At 40.5% G+C, this 21454-nt stretch overlaps 1 pseudogene; it reads right to left on the minus strand.

Annotated features, from left to right (window-relative positions):
• Positions 1 to 260: 260 nt before the first annotated feature.
• LOC112643500 (nucleophosmin-like) lies at positions 261 to 2338 on the minus strand (annotated as a pseudogene).
• Between the last annotated feature and the right edge of the window lie 19116 nt (positions 2339 to 21454).

Raw genomic sequence — 21454 nt, forward strand, 5'->3', positions numbered from 1 at the left:
ATTTCCATTTGTCTGACCACGATGACAAATGTTCTGTCAAAGCATTCCACATGTATTTAAAACCAAGCAAAAGGTGGAGTTCTGCCTTTGAAAACTAAGCAGGCATTTGGGACAATATGTTGGCATTGCAACCTGGACCACATTTATCAGACACAGTAAAGAAGGTTCTCACTCTACATTATAAAAAGGACAACCAGAGATCACCTATTACAGAAATAAAATGAGATGGAAAATTTTAATAAGCTGTTTAAGCTGTTTACTTAAAGAGATTTCCTCCACTGCCAGAGATCTTGAATATCTTCTGGGTCAGTTATCCAAAAACCGTGCTTCATATAATTGACGAGCTTGGCTTTCTCTTTGGAAAGAGAATCACCTTTTTCTATACTTTCTTCCATTTTTGCTTTAATGTCTTCTATAGAATTAGGACCATTTGATGTTTTAGGAGTTTTTCTCTCTCTTTTTTTTTAAATGAGGATTCTTGATCTTTTGATCTTGGTGTTCATGATTTTGAATCTTTCATTCTGGTTTTATTTGTGTGCATTTTTGGCTGGAGTATCTCATATCAATTTCTTTACTGGAGCATTTTCTCCTCTCATGCTCTTCCTCCTCTTCCTCTTTTTCGTCTTTCTTCTTCAGCAGCAAGTTTGATTTTCTTGCATGGATCCTTGCCTCCACTTCCAAGGGCTGCTTGCTCTCCAGATATACTTAGGAATTTCATTTCTCCTCTTCATCATCTGATTCTACGTCTTCCTCCAGCATTATATGCTGTCCATTAGTATGTATGGGCTCCCAACTACCCTTCACCCACAAGCCACAGGTGTTGTTATTTCAAAGCCCAAAGGAATTCATGGCCTGTATAGACATTTTCAAAGTTCCTAATGTTATTGGACTGCCCTCTTAATTCCTTGTCTCTGCTCCAGTGATGCACAGCTCATCTTTTGCACCAGCCCTTAATCTATTCTTAGAGATAGCTGGTACTCATTTTATTAGATATCTGCCTTAAAATAAAAATCTGTGTCCATCTTAATTTACAACAAAAAAGATAGTTCTAAGATAGTTCTGGGGCCTCAGGGGGCCCATGTCCATCTCCCATCAAATCATCAATGGGGTGGTGCAGAAGAAATAAGCGACTGCTGAGCAAGAGAACTGTTGTGCATGACAGTCATACCAGGGTTCTTCTTACTGACTTTTAATTACTTTATATACATTAAGCATACTTTGTTTTCTGTGTTAACGTTTTCATTGGTTATTGGCTTTCAGTTTTGTTTCAATTTTATTGATGTACTGTTATTGTAGTGACTTTGGTGGCAGTTCCTGTTTTTGTGTGTGTGTGTATGTGTGTGTGTTCCTTTTATTTGTTTGCTTCTCTGAAGCAGTCACCTCTGTTACTGTTATGATTTCTGTCATTGGTATCATACTTCGAAATACCACCCTGATCATTAGGTCATATAATGCTTGTCCATATTTCTTTTAGTCCATTATCACTTATCTTAAATCTGCAATTTATTTTATTTTATTTTAAATCTGTGGTTTGTTTTGATGAAAGGTCTAATTTCAGGATACAACTTCAAAATACTCCATTCTCATTTTGGTTTGTAAAACAGCCAGTAGGATGGTTATTGACCATGACTTACTTTTCTATAGTGAATGCATTTGCATGCATTGTGTCTATGTTGCTAAATATCGTTATACCTGTAACTGAGCCCAAGTTCATTCCACTGGTCACATGACAGGCCAGTAAGTTGAGGGGCAAGAAGTTGGGCTAGGAAAGTGACTTTTTTGGGAAGTCAGAAAACTGAGATGATGGACTTTTGTCTTAAAGAACCATCATTCCTCAGCATCAACTTTGAGCTTCTTTTGTTAGGAAGAGGGGGAGGTGGGAAGGAGTTGGAATCAAGAGGTGACAGATATGTGTAGGCATTCTAGTGCTCATAATGGTCTGAGGAAGGTTATTGAAACTTTTCTGTCCTTTATCAGTTGATCTTTGAGTACAGGAATATTGTCTTGCCATTCCTGTAAATCTTAAACATAGCTTTGCTGTTTCTGTAAGTACTTACTTATCTCTTCAGGTGAGGTGGGTTTTGAGTAAAGAGTGGTTTTTGCAAATCTTAGCTTTAAGCAAAGTTCCTTCAATGATTAACATGCCTACAGGCAGGGCTAAGCAGGACTTCCCTAGCTACGGGTCAGAGCAGTAGGGCAATAGAAGCAATATGCAGTCAAACATGCTAAATTTCTCCCTGTTACATCCATACGTGGGCCTAAGCCTCACTGTGAGCATCACCATAAAAGTCAGGATGTGGCCTTGACCATACTGGCCTGGAAGAAGTAAGAAGGCCATCAGTGTAATGCTTGCTGGCACATTCAAATTTCTGTATTGGGCTTCTCAGAGACTCAAAATTATGGTCATGTTGAGACCTCTGAGAATAATATGTGTATTTCAGTCATTGGTCAGAGTGTCCATAGTTTATGAGAAGCTCCTGAGAGGGATGAAGAAGAGGAAGGAGGAGACCGGTGGTTTAGCCTCCATTCCCAGAGCTCCCAGCTGGGCAGATTGCAGAGTCCTAGACACCTGTGCACACAAATAGCATTTCTTCCGTGTTGCCCGACTCTGAATGCCATCAGCTGCAGAACAGATTGTTTCCTACTTTTAGACTCAAACTTTCTCTTTCCTTTTTTCTTTCTTTTGCAGAGCTTCCAACATGAGAACACATTCCAGTTGTAGACTCAGAGGACTCTTCCTAGATCACACAAACATATGCAGCTATACCAGATTTGCAAATAGACAAAAGGGGGCACATCTTGTTGTTCCTGGTTTTGATGTTCCTAAGTTAATGTCTCATAAAGAAAAAATTCTGGTTGTCAGTAGACTGGGGTATTTGGCAGGTAGGTGACCCAGGTGAGGGGAAATGAGTGGGCAAAGAGAGGTACAAGGAATTCTACCCATTTAGGAAGTGCTTCCACTCATGTTTTTTATTTGTGTTTTAAATTATGGGAGTGACTCACAGGCACTTAGTGAAAGCAACTGATTAAATTAACCTTATCAGTAATGAGGTTGCCTGGCCTCTATGCTAGCAGACAGCTTGGTAGCTGGTTGGTATTTAATTAGCTGCCTGGTGACTGGTGAAAACAATGTGGGTTGAGTTCCACTTAAACAAGTATATAGTACATCAATCTTGCTATATTATATCTAGACATTATTAAAATTAAGAAATGAAAAAAAATTAAGAAATGACATAATGAATTATTTGTTTTCCTTATTCACACAAAGCAGATGCTCAGGACTCACTTTAGTTAGATATAGTAAATTGGGATTGGATGTGTTGTGTGAAGTGAATACTCTTGCCTGTTATAGGATAAATGTTGTAGCAATTGTCCTGCTCTGGCTGTATTGGAAACAATAAATTATATTCTTAATGCAATTTGCTGTTCTTCAAATGCCTAGTTGAAATTCGAAGGTTATAAAATCAGATACTGGAGTAGTAGGATGCAAAGTGCTATGGACTGAATTGTGTCTCCCCAAAATGCATACAGGGAAGTCCTAACCCCCAGTGTGATTGTAATTATCTCTTAAGAGATAATTAGGATTAAATGAGGTCTTAAGGTTGTGTCCTAATCTGGTAGGTTTGGGAGCCTTATAACAAGAGGGAGGAAAGGTCTCTCTCTCCCTACATGCATGAACAACAGAGACAAGGCCTTCTGAGAAGGTGGCTGAGTGCAAACCTTAAGGAGCGAGCCCTCACAAGACATCAACCCTGCTGGCTTCTTGATCTGGGAATTCTAGCCTCCAGAACTGTAGGCAAATACATTTATATTGCTTATGCCTCTCAGTCTATGATTTTTTTAATGGCAGTCCAAGCAGACTGAGACAGAAAGAAAGGAGATGAGGTGTGAAATTTGGCTCTGAAGGGAACCTGCAGAAGCTAGAGATCAAAAGCAGTGAGCATTTCTCTGGGAGTGACCCTTTACAGCCATAGCTCGGTGGACCTAGCATAGTCCACTGGAGAAGGGACTTATTGGAAACATGAGACTGGGTTTACCTCTCAGCATTTCTCCTAGCTCGCTATGTGACTGTTCTGGGGCTCAGCTTCCTCACCTGCATGAGGAGGTGATTGGGTTAGTTCTTCTTGATATCCACTCTAGCACTTTGAAAAGTCCAAGTGGTATTGTACTTTAATTATTGGAGTGTTCAGTAGACCTCAGATGCTCTGGAGTTCTCTCATGAGTGGATTATGGGCTCCTTTTCCAAGAGAGTGATGCTAGCCAGCAAGAAGATATTGTTTGATCTCTCAACCTCAAACTGAAAGTTAATTTTGGGATGGGACATGGCAAGGTTAGGAAAGATCCTCCCACTTCCACACCTCTGAATTAGGCGTCTTCTTAATCAATACAAATGATCAAATAGTGAGATTTCTGGGCATCAACACGTGTGACTTGTGGCAATTGGGTAATCAAAACACAACTCTCTTTCTCCATGGTCCCTTCATAGTTTTTTCACTGGGGCTCTCCAATAATTAATATTGGTACTGTCCTTTCTTCAGGGTGAGAAGTTGAACATTTTGCAAAAGATAGCTAATTCCAATAAAATTTCTCGACAAACTGCAAACATTTGAATACATCACACATATGCCTGTGCGTATGCATGTGTCCCTGTGTTCACACACACATGCACACCCCCCTTACTGTAGGGTCAGAGCCCCATACAGATTCATTTTTTTTATCACCTTGTGGGAAAATGTGGGTAGTTTCAACACATCCATGAGTTAGTTACCTGGTTGTTGTTGATGAGGATTTGGGTCTGTCTCCACATGGGATGTCATGTGACAACTGTAGTGGCTGCATCTTTCTCTGGGATTGGGATCCTCAATCACGGATTTGCACACAAGATGCCCTGATCCCCTGTTCAAAGAAAGCCACTAATATATCTCTCTCATAGCCACAATCAGCTTTGTGTGAAAACTTCTGGAGATTGTATCATAAACAGCTAGTGCCTGTGAGTAGAAATTGCAATTTACTTCTCAGGGTGGGGGCTTAGTCTAAAGCCTTCTTGTGCCACAAGATACCACTGAATAAATAGGGTCAGGGAAGAACAGTTCTACAAGGAGCTTGAGGGAATGTCCTATGAAAGAGGGAGGGAGCCAATACAGAGAGTATGGAGTTTTGGAAAAGCTGGCCAGTGTTCAAGGTGTGGCCCTTTGAAGGATTATCTTCCTTCATCAGATGTGAATAAACGCATACTTCTATGGTGGCTAAATACAGTAAAGAGAAGTGCTAAAGAGAATCACAGTAAGCTGAATAAGGAATTTTTTATCTAAAAAATTTCAATATTCATAATTACTGTAATATATTTATAATCAACTTGATTTTAATTACAGACAAATAAAGTAATTTAACTTGAAAAAATGCAGTAAAGAGAGTTTGGGGAATGAGAAGTCCAATTAAATTAGCTAGTGAGGATATAAGCTTTGCAAAACATAAATGGCTTTCACAAACATGGTATCATTGATTCTGGGCGCAATTCTGTGTTGGATTCCATCTTTATTTACCAGTTGGGTTCCACCAACTATTTGCCAATGAAACAAATGTGTATCAGAGAGTAAAGCCACATCACAAAGCTTGTTTGTGGCAGATTAGAGGCTTAAATCCATGGCTTCTGACCCGTAAAGTTTGTTCCTACAAAGAATAGAATAAAATTGAGTTTGGTGGGTTTTGGGGGAGGTGAAAGGAGATATTACATGCCATGCCATTCATCCTGTTTTTATCCACTCCTTTCTGACCACCGTAATAGGGTCACTACATAAAAGTCTTGTCTAGATTCTAGGCACCTCCCAGGAATCCGTTTATTCTCTCACTCCCACAAAACATAGCCCATCTCCACACTCCCTGCTTCTTTTGGTTGTGTTACACAATTAGATGTGAAGTGGGAACATATATATCTTGGTGATCCAATGGCCTAGAGAACCATTAAAGAAGAAGAGCTCTTCCTGTTTGAGGAAAAGCTTGAACTTTTCAAAACTGAGACCCTCCAGACCAAGATAATTTTTCTGCTTTTCTGTCAATTTTTTCCCTCTTTTCAATTTTCCCATTTACCCTTTTTAAAGTCATCTGGTAAGGGGTGTTCTGAACTAGGAGGTCAAGTTCCCATGCAGCCTCTTAGTGGTTTGAGAACCACATCCCATGTTTAGGGATACTTCAGATGGACAGTTATTTGGGGGTAAAGGAGAAAAGCCTCTCCCAGAGTTTCTCTCTCCAATTAGAACATATTTGCAACACAACCTGTGAATCTAGATTAGATCCTTGTCAGGGCCACCATTATCATAGCATGGCCTCGGCTGTCCAGAGCATGTACCCAGTCCATACCATACTATCTAACCTAGTCCTCCCATGCATCAGAGGACATGGTGCCTGACACAAGACGATTAGTGAGATGGCAAAATTTGGTGATTCATCAGATATTTACGGTCCTATGAAGCTCTGTGTTTTTTTGGTATTATATTAATAATATTTTTAGTTACATTTTTATTTAGATAATATAATGTTAATCAGTTATTTAGGGGATGATTTTTTTTGTTCTTTTTAAAAATTTTTTTAAAGATTTTATTTATTCATGACAGACAGAGAGAGAGAGAGGGGCAGAGACACAGGCAGAGGGAGAAGCAGGCTCCACACAGGGAGCCCGACGCGGGACTTGATCTCGGGTCCCCAGGATCACACCCTGGGCCGAAGGTGGTGCCAAACCGCTGGGCCATCAGGGCTGCCCAACATGTTCTTTTTTTTTTTTTCTTTTTTTTTATAAATTTATTTTTTATTGGTGTTCAATTTGCCAACATATAGCATAACACCCAGTGCTCATCCTGTCAAGTGCCCCCCTCAGTGCCCGTCACCCAGTCACCCCAACCCCCACCCACCACCCCTTCCATGACCCCTAGTTTGTTTCCCAGAGTTAGGAGTCTCTCATGTTCTGTCTCCCCTTGTGATATTTCCCACTCATTTTTTTCTCCTTTCCCCTTTATTCCCTTTCACTATTTTTTATATTCCCCAAATGAATGAGACCATAAAATGTTTGTCCTTCTCTGATTGACTTATTTCACTCAGCATAATACCCTCCAGTTCCATCCATGTTGAAGCAAATGATGGGTATTTGTTATTTCTAATGGCTGAGTAATATTCCATTGTATACATAGACCACATCTTCTTTATCCATTCATCTTTCGATGGACACTGAGGCTCCTTCCACAGTTGGGCTATTGTGGACATTGCTGCTATAAACATCGGGGTGCAGGTGTCCCGGCGTTTCATTGCATTTGTATCTTTGGGGTAAATCCCCAGCAGTGCAATTGGTGGGTCATAGGGCAGATCTATTTTTAACTCTTTGAGGAACCTCCACACAGTTTTCCAGAGTGGCTGCACCAGTTCACATTCCCACCAACAGTGCAGGAGGGTTCTATTTAGGGGATGATTTACTGACTGGGCTATATGGCTTTCTTCCATTCAATCCTTGTTGAGTAAGTTTTTATTGAGCGTCTACTATGTGCTAGGCATCATGTTAGGCAGGGAGAATGCCTAAAGATAAAATGGAAAATCAGACAGAGATCCTTTTCTCAAGGATTTACCATCAAGTAACTAATCCCACTAGGATGCATAATTACAACTAGAGAATCTGCAAAAGGGAAGGTGGTCTGTGGCATCGTTAAACAAAGGATCTTTAACTCTTGCACTGGGTTAGAGAAGAGTTCTCTGAGGTTGAGAAGCCAGGACTGTGTTCTGAATGGAGAATTTTCCAGAAGTCAAATAGTAAAAGGTAGAAACAAAAAAGAATTTTCCATCCAGTGGAAAAAAGTCTGTGCAAAGACTTTGTGGAGGCAGGGAGTAGGGCATTTTCTTAGAAATAATGGTTAGGAAGCTGAAACTCAGAGGAAGGCTGGCAGAAGCTGGGGCTGAAGATAATCCCCAAAGGGCCTTTTAAGCCATGTTAAGTATTTATATCTTGATCACAGGATGTATGGCAAGCCACTGAAGGCTTTTAAGCAAGAGTGTGTATCTGTGAGTGTGTGTGTGTGTGTGTGTGTGTGTGTGAGAGAGAGAGAGAGAGAGAGAGAGAGAATGTGTACAAATGATTAGATTTGTATTTTGAAAATGAAATGATACAGTGAGACCTTCACATGGCCAGGGAGATAAGCAGGGAGGCTGTCACAGTCACTCTGGGGAGGGACAGTGGTATCTCGAACTAGCAGTTAAGATGGTGACGAGGGGTGAGACATTCAGATAGTGATGGATTGGATATGGGGCTGAAGGAGGGAACAGTGTCAAGGATAATGCCTAGATTTTTGTCCTATAGGCTCTGTAGGAGGGCCATGTCACATTACTGTGATAAGGACGCTGGAGGAAGGGCCAGGTGAGGGGGTTTCATGAGGTCAGTCTCTATCTTTATATTGATGATCAGCTGCATAGAACAGAAAGCCCTCCTGAATTGGCTAAAACGGCTAGGGCTGTGTCTTAGTCACAAGACAGAGGTCCAAGGCTATGCAACCTAAGCTTTGTGAGGCAGCTCAGCAATTCAGGGATGGTAAGGCTCTTTTCAACTTTCTGGTCTACCTACCTACCTTGGCAGGTAGCCTTTTACCTTTTGATTACTTCTTTATGGTTCAAGATGGCTGCTGTGACCTTGCCCTTGTACCTGCATACCAAGTAGAAAATTACATGGAGGGCCACAAGGTGAAGGGGCTTATCCTAGCAAAGATTTTCCTTTTTATTTAGCAAGGAATCTTTACCTAGGAATTTGGCCTACATCATACTAGCCTGAATTAAGTTTTGTGGCCACCCTTAGCTAAATGGAAATTTGAAAATACAGTATTAGGCTTTCTGGCCTCTATAGGTAGACAAAGGCTAAGGAATAGGGGCATGTGATAGTTTTTAGGACTAGCATATGTCTCCCACATCCAAGTAGAGATTTCAAGGAGAGAGTTAGATATACTGACCCAGACCTATTCTTTCTTCTCCTCTTCTTCCTCCTGAGGGGAAAAGGTTACTTGATGACAGTTTCAAAATATGGTAATTAAGGCATATATTCCATTTCCCCCCCATCTCCTCAAAACAAAAGGAAAGCAGGAAAGTTTTGGCCAAGAAATGTCATCAGCCAAAAAGATGACTTTTTAATATTAACTACTAGGTTATTGTAGGTAGATAACTAAAGGGCCTTTAAAATAAGGACTCCAAAAGTCTGTGTAGTCATGCTTGAAAATGGCAGGGAATGGGCTTCCTGACCTTGCATGAGCCAGCCAGCTTCTCTGATGGTACAGGAATCTGTAACATTAGCTCTTAATAATATGGTCACTCTGGACCACATCATAAACTTTAATGCGCCAATTATAAGGATGGTAATAACCTTCTTGCTTCATGGAGCAAATTGCATTTTCCCCCATCCATCCTTTCCCTGAGAGGAGATGATGAGGGCCAGGGTAGCACTTATTACATAGGGGATTGTCATTGAGGGGTGACAATTGAGTGGACACTGAAGGAAGGAAGAGGGTGCCACGAGGAACTCAGGCAGAGGCAGAAGCAGGCCTATGGCTCCAAGTTTTGGTAAGCAGTTTGACACTGCATGTAAGAGGAGTATCCCAGGAGAGAAATGGAATATTAACACTAGACTCTTTCATTATAAAATGTTGAGTGAACAGTAAATACGGGATTTTCTCTTTCTCTTTCTCATTCCACTGCCACATTGGAGTCTTGTTGCCTGCAAACCATTCCTCTTCATTAAGCTGGCTCCTAGAATTGCATCTGTATCAATCAGGGTGAATTGGGTGTAGGTAACAGAGATCTTAGCTAACATTTATCTTACATAAAGGAAGTCTGGAGGTAGGTGGTTCTGAGGTTGGATTAGCAACTCAATAACATTTCTCTCATGGGTTTAAGATGACTGCAGTTACTCCAAGCATAACCCTGTGGCACTCCAAACACGAAGGAAGGTGAAGGCAAAAAAGGAGAGAGAGAGAGATTGAGAGAGAGAGAGAGAGAGAGAGAGAGAGAGAGAGAAGAAACCTTTTACTTTTCCAGATCGAGAGAGAGAGAGAGAGAGAGAGAGAGAGAGAAGAAACCTTTTACTTTTCCAGATCTCTGTTTATAGGAGGAAAAAGAGTTCCTCAGTTCCTGCTTATGTTTCATGAGCTGGCATTCAGTCAACTGTCCTCCCCTAAAGATTATCAGCAAATAGGAATGGGATGGTCATGTTTGACCTACACTGACCTTGGATCATCCTCATGGGTCAAGGAAGGGGCTTAGTTTCTCTGAGCTTGTTTGGCCAAACCAAATTGGTTTCTGTTGACGATAGAGGGAGGAACCACTACTGTCGGGGATAGGTGACTGGCAGTGTTTGTCCCATGAGCATTTCTATGAATCCTCTCAAATTTAATCATAGAAGAGATGCCTATTTTCCTCTTTTTATGCTGTCACTGATGTGTTTCCTGAACACATATAAAAGATGGACTCACTTTGTCCTAATTTAGGTTCCCTTCAGAAGCTCACCTCAGGCAAACATTCAAGTACAAAGAATCTCTTCAGGAGCTGCAGGAAGCATTGGCAGGGACATGGAAATTGATGTAGGGATGGGAAGGCAGTAAATAAAGAGTGAATTAGTAAACTAGTTATCAAGGTGAGCAACTGGAGCTTAATTCTGTAAGGGAAACTCTGGGAAATAGTAGAAAACACAAGCCTCAGAATTATACCACTTGATAGATGAGGGAACTGAGGTATTGATCCTCCAACTGCCATTAGTCATTGGTTGAGGATAGTTTCTGAGATGTGCGAATTCCCCAGCATTCTTGACCTGCACATGTGAGCTGAGTGGTCTTCTGTGGCTCTAGAAAAACTCTTCGAGTCTAGAGAATTCAGGTAATTGTTAGTGGAGGGCATCCAAAACATAAAGAGAAGGTAGGGTCTAAGGGACACAGAAGAGTCACTGATAGCATTTGCCACATACCCTCCTCAGTGTGCAGTAATCCCTTCCTTAATACGCACTAAAATGCTTTGGTGTAATGCTTCTAACTTAGACCTGTAACTTTATCAGTGTTCGCCAGAAATTGTGTGCTCTTCAAAGTAAGGATGGACCAGATTTACACAATTTTAGACACAGCATCTTGCACTGTACTGTATATAAGTAACTTCTCCCTCACATGTATTTTGACAGTGTCATATTGAGAATATGAATGATCATCCATGCCACAACATTTGGGACAATAGTTATTGTCATCATGACTAGTTTATATGTTGGTACAAATTTCTCTAGTTGAGCAAATAGTTCAAATGGTGAAGTCCTTAAGCAGCACAGCTTGTGTAACTCAGAGTGGACCAAAGACGTGGAGGAAGTGGAGATTTGGTGGATGTCTATTAATTTGATTAGAGTAGTCAGCCCAGTGAAAAAATTCAGTACTCCAAATTATAGAACCATAATCACATTTAAGGCCTAGAGATTTCCTTCTGTCTCCTTTGAATCCAAACGAAAAGAAGCATAATGATTTTTAAAGTCTTTATATGGAGCATAAGCTGTTTTTATAAATGTGGAATAATTCATTGAGGATATAAGTTATGTTGAAGAGGCATCCTGAGAAAACCTTGCTTTTGATGTAATCTAGTCAAATGGATGATTTTCTTCCTCCTGCTCCCTGTTACCTCCCCTCGTTCATTTTTGCCAAAGTGAGTTTCCATATGTTTCATCTAAATGACTCACATTCAGAGAAATCATTCAAATTATCTGTGGGCACAGATACTTTTCTTTCATTTGTGGCTTAAAGGTAGGTGGTTATAAGGAGTAGAAACGATGGTGGGCTCTTCTCCAAACCCCAAATCCTTTGGCTTGCTCTCATTCTCTGAGCTCCCTGCATCTCCAACTTTATTCTATACCAGAGGGAAATAGCCATCATAAATTGCAAAGATTATTCAATTTCAGTCCAATTTAAGTGCCCTTAAAGGGAGCCTTGCACTTATGACTTCTCAGGGGATAGGCAATGCATCTTGCCATGGATAAAGTGCTGGCTGAGAGGTTTTAAATCACATTTGTAGCTTGGGAGACTAATACTGGAGGCAGTCCTTTCCTAAAAAGTAATGGCATCTATGTTACTGACTGTACAGAGCACACAGGGATTAGGGGAGACCAGAGATAACTTGTTTAAAGGATGATGGAACTGTTCAAAGGATGTCTTTCAAGGGACATAAACACCTTACCCCCATTAATAAAGACTGTCATTGCATTTCACACTTCTAGCCTGAGGGATGCAGCTGTCCTCTGAGTCTACCTATGCCACCTTATACTGGTTAACCTGATATATACATAAATCTGAATTCACATGAGGCCATGCATTTGACTATGCTTGTAAAAGAGATCCTCTTTGTTAACTGAGTGTAATGCTGTATTTGATTTTCACCCTTCTAATCAAAGGTCAAACTTTATGAGTGAACATTTACAGAGTACTCCTCTCTGAATGGCCTAGATATGGAAGGTTTATTCTTGCCTCCCTCCTCCCCATATTTTGTTGACATTTTCAAATGAATGGGTACACTGTCAAATGTTTTTGGATCTCACTGCTATTTGGGCTCAATAATCTCTAAGGTCTTCTGGAAAAGACTCCATTCAATTCCACATACTCTGTTGAGCACTGACTTTGTGCCTGATGCTGGAATATTAAGCTGGCCAGCCTGTGTGGAATTCTGCATGCCTGCTAGGCTCTCATATAGACCACCCACAGTTTCTTCTCACTGATATTTGGCTCTGTCCCAGGAAAGAGAGAGAAGAGACAGGGAAGGAAGGGAGAGAGAGAAGGAGGAAGGAAGGAAACGAGGGAGGAAGGAAGGGAGGGAAGGAGGGGAGGGGGCAGAGGAAAGGAGGAAGGGGGAAAAGAAGGAAGGAAGAGATAAAGGAAAGAATCAGGGCTCTAAAAATTTCAGATCATTCCAAGCAGAAATCACATCTGTGATAGGAATGCAGTTGAAGTAGAGACAAACCTCCTGTCTTTCCCTAATGCATCTATGAACATCACTCTGTTGGACATCATCCACACTGTGGGCCGTGTGATACATCCAGACTCTTCAACTTCAGCTTTTTAAATGTTTCTAAAATTGGTGAATCTGAAGTCCTTCTATGCAGATGAGGTGGCTCATGTCCAACTCTGGCTGTTCCTTTCTGCTTCAACAGCCACATTGGCTTGGGTGGAAATCTGCGTCTCTCTCTCCCTTCCTTCTCGTTCATTTCCCTCGCTGCTGGGCAGGATTCCTACAGCAACCACCCAGCTAGCCTTGTGAGGTTGATTTACTTCATGGGCCCCGGTGTATAGAAGCTGACTGTGAGCTGCATGAACATCAGAGCTGGGAAGCAAGTCGGGGTCATTGTGTTTTCCCTAGATGGTCATTATTATTTTTAATGCATTCATTATTTAGACCCTACCTACTTCTAAAGTATCTTTGAGATGACTTACAATAAAAGAAAGAAACCATGGATAAAAAAATGAAAACTTATATAATATATGAAATGGTAAATGTAGGCTAATAATAGCTATTATTATTACAGCACTAATTTTAGTAGTGGGTTCCTAGGCAGTTGAAATTTTAAAATATAGTGAAGGACTGAACTTTAATTATCTGATGAGAAAAGGATACATACTAATTCACCAGGAGGTGAGTTTTCTCCTTAAAGCACTGACTCTTAATTGAAATTTATTGCATGGATCCTTGTAGACAGGCAAGGAGTAACTAATAGACGCTTTCCTTTCTCTTTTTTTATTGAGTGTTCTGTAGGAACGCTTATATGGTAGATAGTTTTTAAGTTGTAGATATATCCTTAATGTGTCTCTTTCTCCTGGAGTGACAAAAGGTCATACAGGAAGATGAGGATACTTTCTAGCTTTTCAGTTTTTCTTCATCCAAGTTACATCTTATTCATGCCAGAAACATGGACATGAGCTCTTTGGCAGGAAGCATGACCATTGGTTTGCTTTGTCTTGTGCCATGGTGATTTACATCCATTATGCTTTCCTGCAAGGGGATCTTGCCTTAGTTACATAGTTACTTGTTTATATGGTACAGTCTTTAGGAATTCTTTCATTTTTTTCCCCAAAGGAAGTTTATCTTTCTTCTTTCCCCCCTTTTTTTTTTTTTTTTTTTTTTTTCTCCCCAGCTTTTTCGATCTATAGTTGCCATATAACACTGTGTAAATTTCGGGTGTATGACATACTTATTTGATGCACTTTATGCATTGAGGAATGATTACTGCAGTAAGGTTAGTTAACATCTCCATCATCTCCTACAATTTCCTTTTGTGTTTTTGTTTTTGTTTTTTGTTTTGTTTTGGTGGTAGTGAAAATATATAAGATTCACTCTCTCAGCAACTTTCAAGTATATAATACAGTATTGTTAACTACAGTTACTATACTGAACTTGTTTATCTTATAACTGGAAGTTTATTGTGGAAGTTTACCTTTGACTGACATCTCCCCATTTCTCCCACTCCCCAGCCTTTGGTAACCACCCACTCTATTCTCTGTTTCTGTCATGTTCAGAGTTTTTAGACACCACATGTAAGGTGAAGTCATACAGTATTTGTCTTTCTCTGTCTGACTTACTTCACTCAGCGTAATGCCCTCAAATCCATGTTGTTGCACATGTCAAGATTTCTTTCTTTTCTAGGGCCAAATGATATTTTGAGTATGTATACGACTTTTTCTTTATCCATTCATCTGTTGATGGACACTTTGGTTGTTTCTATGTCTCGGCCATTATGAATAATACTTCAATGAACATGCAAATGTAGGTATATCTTTGAGGCAGTGGTTTTATTTATTTATTTTTATTTATTTTTTATTTTTTAATTTTATGATAGTCACAGAGAGAGAGAGAGAGGCAGAGACATAGGCAGAGGGAGAAGCAGGCTCCATGCACCGGGAGCCCTATGTGGGATCCGATCCCGGGTCTCCAGGATCGCGCCCTGGGCCAAAGGCAGGCGCCAAACCGCTGCGCCACCTAGGGATCCCCGAGGCAGTGGTATTAATTAGAGATTCTTGAAATTGCCTCTTTTGGCTTACCCTCAGAGGTCTTTGGAATAAGAATCAGTGATTCCCTTTAGTGCTTATGTCTGTCCCTAAAAGTCTTTGATTATTGTCAGAGAAAACTGCAAGGCTGCTTAAGATCTTTTGCATTCTGATAAGAGCATGGCATTTTGTTACCTGAGAGATCATTTCTGTTGCCTGCTAATGAGGAGCACCGGTGCTCCAGTATCTTGGGAAAAGAGAACCAAGCTTGTGGACAGACCTTCAGAATTAGGTATCATTTCATTTCAGCAGTGACTGCCACAACTAATTTTGGCAATTTTGGGGATTTGACAAAAAATATTCTTCATCATGAATATTTAGAGTATTTAATTTCTCAAATTCTGCCTAGCGCAGTGACATCACAAATGAGTCATACTGTATGTCCCAACTTCAAAGGCTGACAAATAGTTTGATGAAAGCAGCAAATTGAGTCTGGCTCAGAGCCATTTATGCAGCAGACATAGGACTCAGATGTCAAATGTCAAATATCATTTAAGAACAGAAGAGCACTAAAGCAACAGAACATTTTACCTGGAGAGGTAATACTGGCCCAGTCAGCAGGGAACACAAGACAGAAATGATGTCAGGTGAAAACACATGAAAAACATTTAATAACTCTCAGAACATATGGAAATTAATGATATTCAGAGCTTGCAGAATAGCAAGATTTTTTTCAGCTTAAAATAATCTTCCTGCTGATGCGCAGTTACTGGAAGTTTCCCAAAATGCCACAGAGAAAATTAGATTCAAGCAGAAAAAGCAAACCCCTGAGAAACAGAGAACAGGGTAGAAGAAAAGTAGAAGTATTTGTGACAAATTGAAGAGACAGTGATGGCGAAAGAGCAGCAAGTTGGAGTTCTGGTTCATGCCCTGGTTTTCTCCTTAACCATTCTGATTGGTCTTAGACAATATTCTTGTCCTTAATTTCTTTATTTTTGAGGGGGATTTTATTTGATTATGTTTTAAGATACTTTACATCTTTAAAAAACTGCTAGTTTAGACCCAATAGCCAGAATGACTTCAGAAGAATCTGCACTGAGGTGGTTAGAGTTCCACACCAGACCACCTAAGTGTTAGGAGATCCAACAAGAATTCACAGCAGAAGAGGCACTGCTCAGCTTTCAGCTACACTGCATGTCACTGTCACAACATCTTACTGTCGCAACAACTGAGCGTCTCGTGGGGGAAAAGATGGGTGAAGAAAATGACCAGCTAATCCACTGGAAGCCTGTAATTAACCACATTACCCACTCATTCTCACCTATTCTGCTTGAATTAGGGGTTAGATTGAGTAAAAGGATTTAGTGCAACCCCAGATCCCAGGAGCAAGATTTCTCCAATAGCAGAGTTCTCTAGCTTATTAAAAAAAAAAAAAAAAGACCTCGAGGTTGGGTGAATGCACTCAACAGTGACATATCTGATTCCCTTACACTCATTTACTATAATTGAATCAGAGCTTCAAAATCCTTGAACTCTTGTCTTCCATTTAACCCCAAGACCTATTGGCAAGCAGGATGCCTTCCAGAGAAAGGACATAACTAGAAAGCTTTTAGCTGACTCTGGATTCCAGAGTGACAGATCTTCTTCAAAGAGCTCTGAGACCTGCAAAAATCACAGGAGTGTTGGGAGGTTATCGGTAGATTTTGAATTATTAATAAATGTTTAACAATTAAAGAAAGGCATATTGATAGGCTATCAAGGCAATTGATTATTTAGTTGTACAAAGTAAAAAGTGGAAAACAAGATGAAATACAATGGGTATGAATCAGAGGCTCCAAAGACATGCATGAAATAAATGCCTGTCATGAAACTTGACTTACCTGAAATCAGATCACATCCAACTCAAGTGCCCATTCCACTGGGCTAGTGCAAAATTCAGTCTCAGGGGTTATTAGAATTCTTTCCCACCCTCTTCCAGAACCATGCAAAGTCTTTATGGAGAAAGGGTAGGTCTTACATGAAACTAGTGCTCTAGATGTCTCTCTGATGTGTGGAGTCCAAGCCCACACAAGCGTGTCTAGCTTCCAGGGCTTGTGCTAAGTCTGAGGTATGCTTGGGGTAGGAAAAACTTCACCTAAGGCTTGGATTTCTGAGGTACCCCTCCCTTCAATTTGCCTTTCAAGGCACTCAAGGAAGCCAGCTGTGGATGGAAACCCAGTGTCCCTCCACCACTTTGAGCAACTCAGGGCCAGCTCATTTCTTCTTTGCTGCCTTTCTTTTCTGCAAGAGCATTAACTTCTTTCCAGTTGCCTTTGGAATGCCTGTGACTATCCCTTCTGAGCTGCCTACCTCAATTTCATCAATGACTCAGGCTTTCATAAAGGAATGAAAGATAAGCTGTCTTCCAGAAGCAGCAGCTACTGCTGCTGCTTCTTCTTCTTCTTCTTCTTCATTCTTCTTCTTCATTCTTCTTTTTTTCCTGCCCATCTATACAAATTCCTCTCAATTCTGGAAGCACAAAAGCCTAGCTACTACATGGAAAGGAGGCCGGAGACAGATGTGAATGAAAAGATACTGTCCCCCAAGCAAATTGTTGGGTTCTAACTGTAGCCCAGATGTCCAGGGCTCTTTCCTAATTAAGTCGCATAAAGCTGGCTGGGTAGGTGAGATTTCCCCAGTCTTTTCAAGGTCTGAGTATGGGATCCCATGTACAGGGCAGTGCCTTTGCCTTTTGGAGTGAAAAGGCAGCTCTGTGTAACAGTTAGAAGCAGATGTATTAATAGGGTTTTAGGACAACTAGTTACTAATTATGTACAAGATTGTGGTTTCAACTCTCCTTGATAAGGAGGAATCTTCATAACAGAGTTTGTAAGTCAGGACTAGCTGATGCAGAATGTTGGGAGGTGACCAACGGCTCCTTGGCTATGATGTGACCAAACGGCATGAGGAGAGGTGTCACCTGCCCATGTCATTATGACAGCTGAGGTACCAGAAAAACTACTAAGCTCAGTCCCTAAGCTAAGAATGGCCTCTCTTTTCATCCTTCTAAATTTCCTCTGACTTGGAGGGTTTTGTTCTTTTCTTTTGAGCCTTTAGCAAAATAGCAATTCAATATTTTTTACACTTATTTAAGGTTTGCCTTTTTTTCTAGCTCCATGAGTGCAATGCCCAATATTCGATTTGTTCATCTCCATATCCTTGGCACTGAGCACAGAGCCCGGTGCATAGTAGGTGCTCAATAAATAGTTGGGCTGAATGAAGGATCCTGGCAGAGTGCATTTTTATTCTGAAGGTGTCCCTAGCCATGTAACCTAGAGAGCACCCTCTTTTTCCCTTTGCATACCCAGAGCACTAATCATGTGTACCACACAGTTGTCACAGCATAAGATGCTTGTATCACTCATTTACCCAGCACAGGGACTCTGCAAGTTTTCACTGGCAGTTCTTAACGGTTCTGGGGAGTAGAGCTGATAACTCGTGCTCCTCTGATACTTTCTGGCAGTGGCCTGAGCTTTGATCTTAATGCAAACCTGATATTTAGTGTTTGTTGATAGTTGTTTTAAGAAATAAATGTTTGATACTCAGCCTTTTCTTGCAAATGGTACTGTTTACTAAATAAAAAATCCTTTTGCTGGAAATTAGTAGTACACTGTAAAGTAACGTATGCATTTCCATAAAAAATGCATTTCACAAAGCTGTACATTAAACATAATCAGATATAAGGAGATATTAAGGTTAGGGGCAAGCCATTCAAAACCTCTGCAGACTCCAACCATAGCCCTTGTGAAAACAAGAATGGTTGTCTTGAGAGAGAACTTAGAAGGAATGAGGGTAGCTGGGGAGGGCCCAGTAAATATTAAAATGCACAAAACCAATAGAGAGCAGATGCTGGCTTGTGGGCATGGAGATGATGCAGACAGAATCAGTGCACCTGTCCCCGTGCTAAAGGCAGGGGGTGGGGTTGGGGAGCCCTTGCCATAGGCACTTCCTTTAATTTTTCTTAAAATTGAGCTAAAAGGGCTCAGCAGCCAAACTCAGCACTTTCCTTTGCTGCTGGAGGTTCTTTTCTGTCTCCCTCCCCTAGGTAAACTCACCATTGAGCCGACAGAATTTGCTCATTATACAGACACCAGCCCCTCATTTAACAACTGTGTGTGAGCTACTTGTCACATGTGTGGTAGCAGGAGAGATGGTACTTGTCTCTGGTCTCAATCTGCTTATCTTCCAATGTTCTAGAATGTAGTTTCACGGAATTCCTGGTTTAAATGTTGTACCTTTACATCTTTTACTAAAAATAATGACTATGACAACAACCATTTTTTTTTTCACACCTACAACCACTGCGGGAAGCCTTTTGTGGCTCAGAATGAGGCCCATCTTGGTGAATGTTCCACATGAGCTTGAGAAGAATGTGTGTTCTGCTGTTGTTGGGTGACATAGTCTAGGGACGTCCATTATGTCCCCTTGGCTAATGGTGTTGAGTTCAACTGTGTCCTTCTTGATCTTCTACCTGCTGGATCTGTCCATTTCTGACAGGGTTGTTGAAGTCTTCAGCTACAATAGTGGATTCATCTGTTTCTCCTTGCAGTTCTATCAGTTTTTGTCTTATGTATGTTTTTTTTTTTTTTGAATTTTATTTAAATTCAGTTTGTGTCTCATGTTTTTTGGCACTCTGTTGTTAGGCACACACACATTAAGGACTGTGATGTCTTCTTGAAAAATGGATCCATTTATTGCACAATGCCCCTCTTTATCTCTGATCATTTTCCTTGCTTTGAAGTCTGCTCTGTTTGAAATTAATGCAACCACTCCTTTATTTTGATCAGTGTTAGTATAGTATATCTTTATCCATCCCTTTACTGTTTTAAATCTGTAAGTATCTTTATATTAAGTGGGGTTCTTGTAGACAACAAATATTTGGGTCTTGTTTGTTGATCTACATTGACAATCTTTGTCTTTTAATTGGCGCATACAGAACAATGACATTCAGTATGATTATTGATACAGTCAGGCTAATATCTACCATATTTGTTACTTTTTAAAAAATTTGTCTTCCACACTTATTCTGCCTTTTGTAGTTTTAACTGAGCATTTTATGGTTCCATTTTCTCTCCTTTCTTAGCATATCAAATATACTTAAAAAAATCTGTTAAATGGTTTCCTTAGAATATATTCCCTCATAATAATATATGTGAACAACTAATCTATGCCCACTTTCATTTTTTTAAAGATTTTATTAGTTTATTCATGAGAGACACACAGAGGCAGAGACATAGGCAGAGGGAGAAGCAGGCTCCATGCAGGGAGCCCGATGTGGGATTCGATCCCAGGACCCCAGGATCACACCCTGAGCCAAAGGCAGATGCTCAACCACTGAGACACTCAGAGGTCCCATCTATGTCCACTTTCAAACAACACTGTACCACAAGTGTTTTGATATAAGCATGTATGGTTGAATACATTGTTGCTGTTATTATTTTGTTTTGTTTTTTAAAGATTGTATTTATTTATTCATGAGAGACACACAGAGAGAGGCAGAAACATAGAGGGAGAAGCAGGCTCCATGCAGGAAGCCTGATGAGGGACTCGATCCCAGGACCTGAGCCAAAGGCAGATGTTGAACCACTGAACCACCCAGGCGTCCATGTTGCTATTATTATTTTGAACAAACTGTTACCTGTTAGATCAATTAAGAGAAAGGAAAATAAGTTTTTATTTTACCTTCACTTATTCATTCTTTAGTGCTCTTCTCTTCTTTAGGTAGACTCTAGTTTCTGATGTATATTAGTTCCCTTTTCTCAAAAGAACCTCTTTTAACTTTTTTTTTTTTTTAAGAGAGAGAGAGTAAGGGAGGAGGGGCAGACAGAAAGGGAGGGAGAGATCTTAAGCAGGCTCCACATCCAGCATGGAGCCAAATGTGGGACTTGATGTCATAACTCTGAGATCATGACTCTGAAATCATGACCTGAGCCGAAATCAAGAGTCAAACACTTCACTGACTAAGCCACTTGGGCACCCCTCTTTTAACATTTCTTGAAAAGCAGGTCTAGGGACACCTGGGTGGCTCAGCTGTTGAGCATCTGCCTTTGGCTCAGGTCGTGATCCTGAGATCCTGGGATCAAGTCCCACATCAGGCTCCCCACAGGGAGCCTGCTTCTCCCTCTGCCTATGTCTCTATCTCTCTCTGTGTGTCTCATGAATAAATGAGTGAAATCTTTAAAAGAAAAAAAGAAAAAAAGAAAAAGGAAAAACAGTTCTACTGGCTACAGTTCCCTAAGTTTTTGTTTGTTTGAGGTCTTTGTTTCTCTTTCACTTTTGAAGAACAATTTCAAAGGATACAGAATTTGAGGTTGGTGGTTTTTCCCTCTCAATACTTAGTTTTTTTTATTTTTAAGATTTTATTTATTTATTCATGAGAGACACAGAGAATGAGGGAGAGACAC

Source organism: Canis lupus, chromosome 1, assembly GCF_003254725.2.
Source record: "Canis lupus dingo isolate Sandy chromosome 1, ASM325472v2, whole genome shotgun sequence".
NCBI classification, from domain to species: Eukaryota; Metazoa; Chordata; class Mammalia; order Carnivora; family Canidae; genus Canis; species Canis lupus.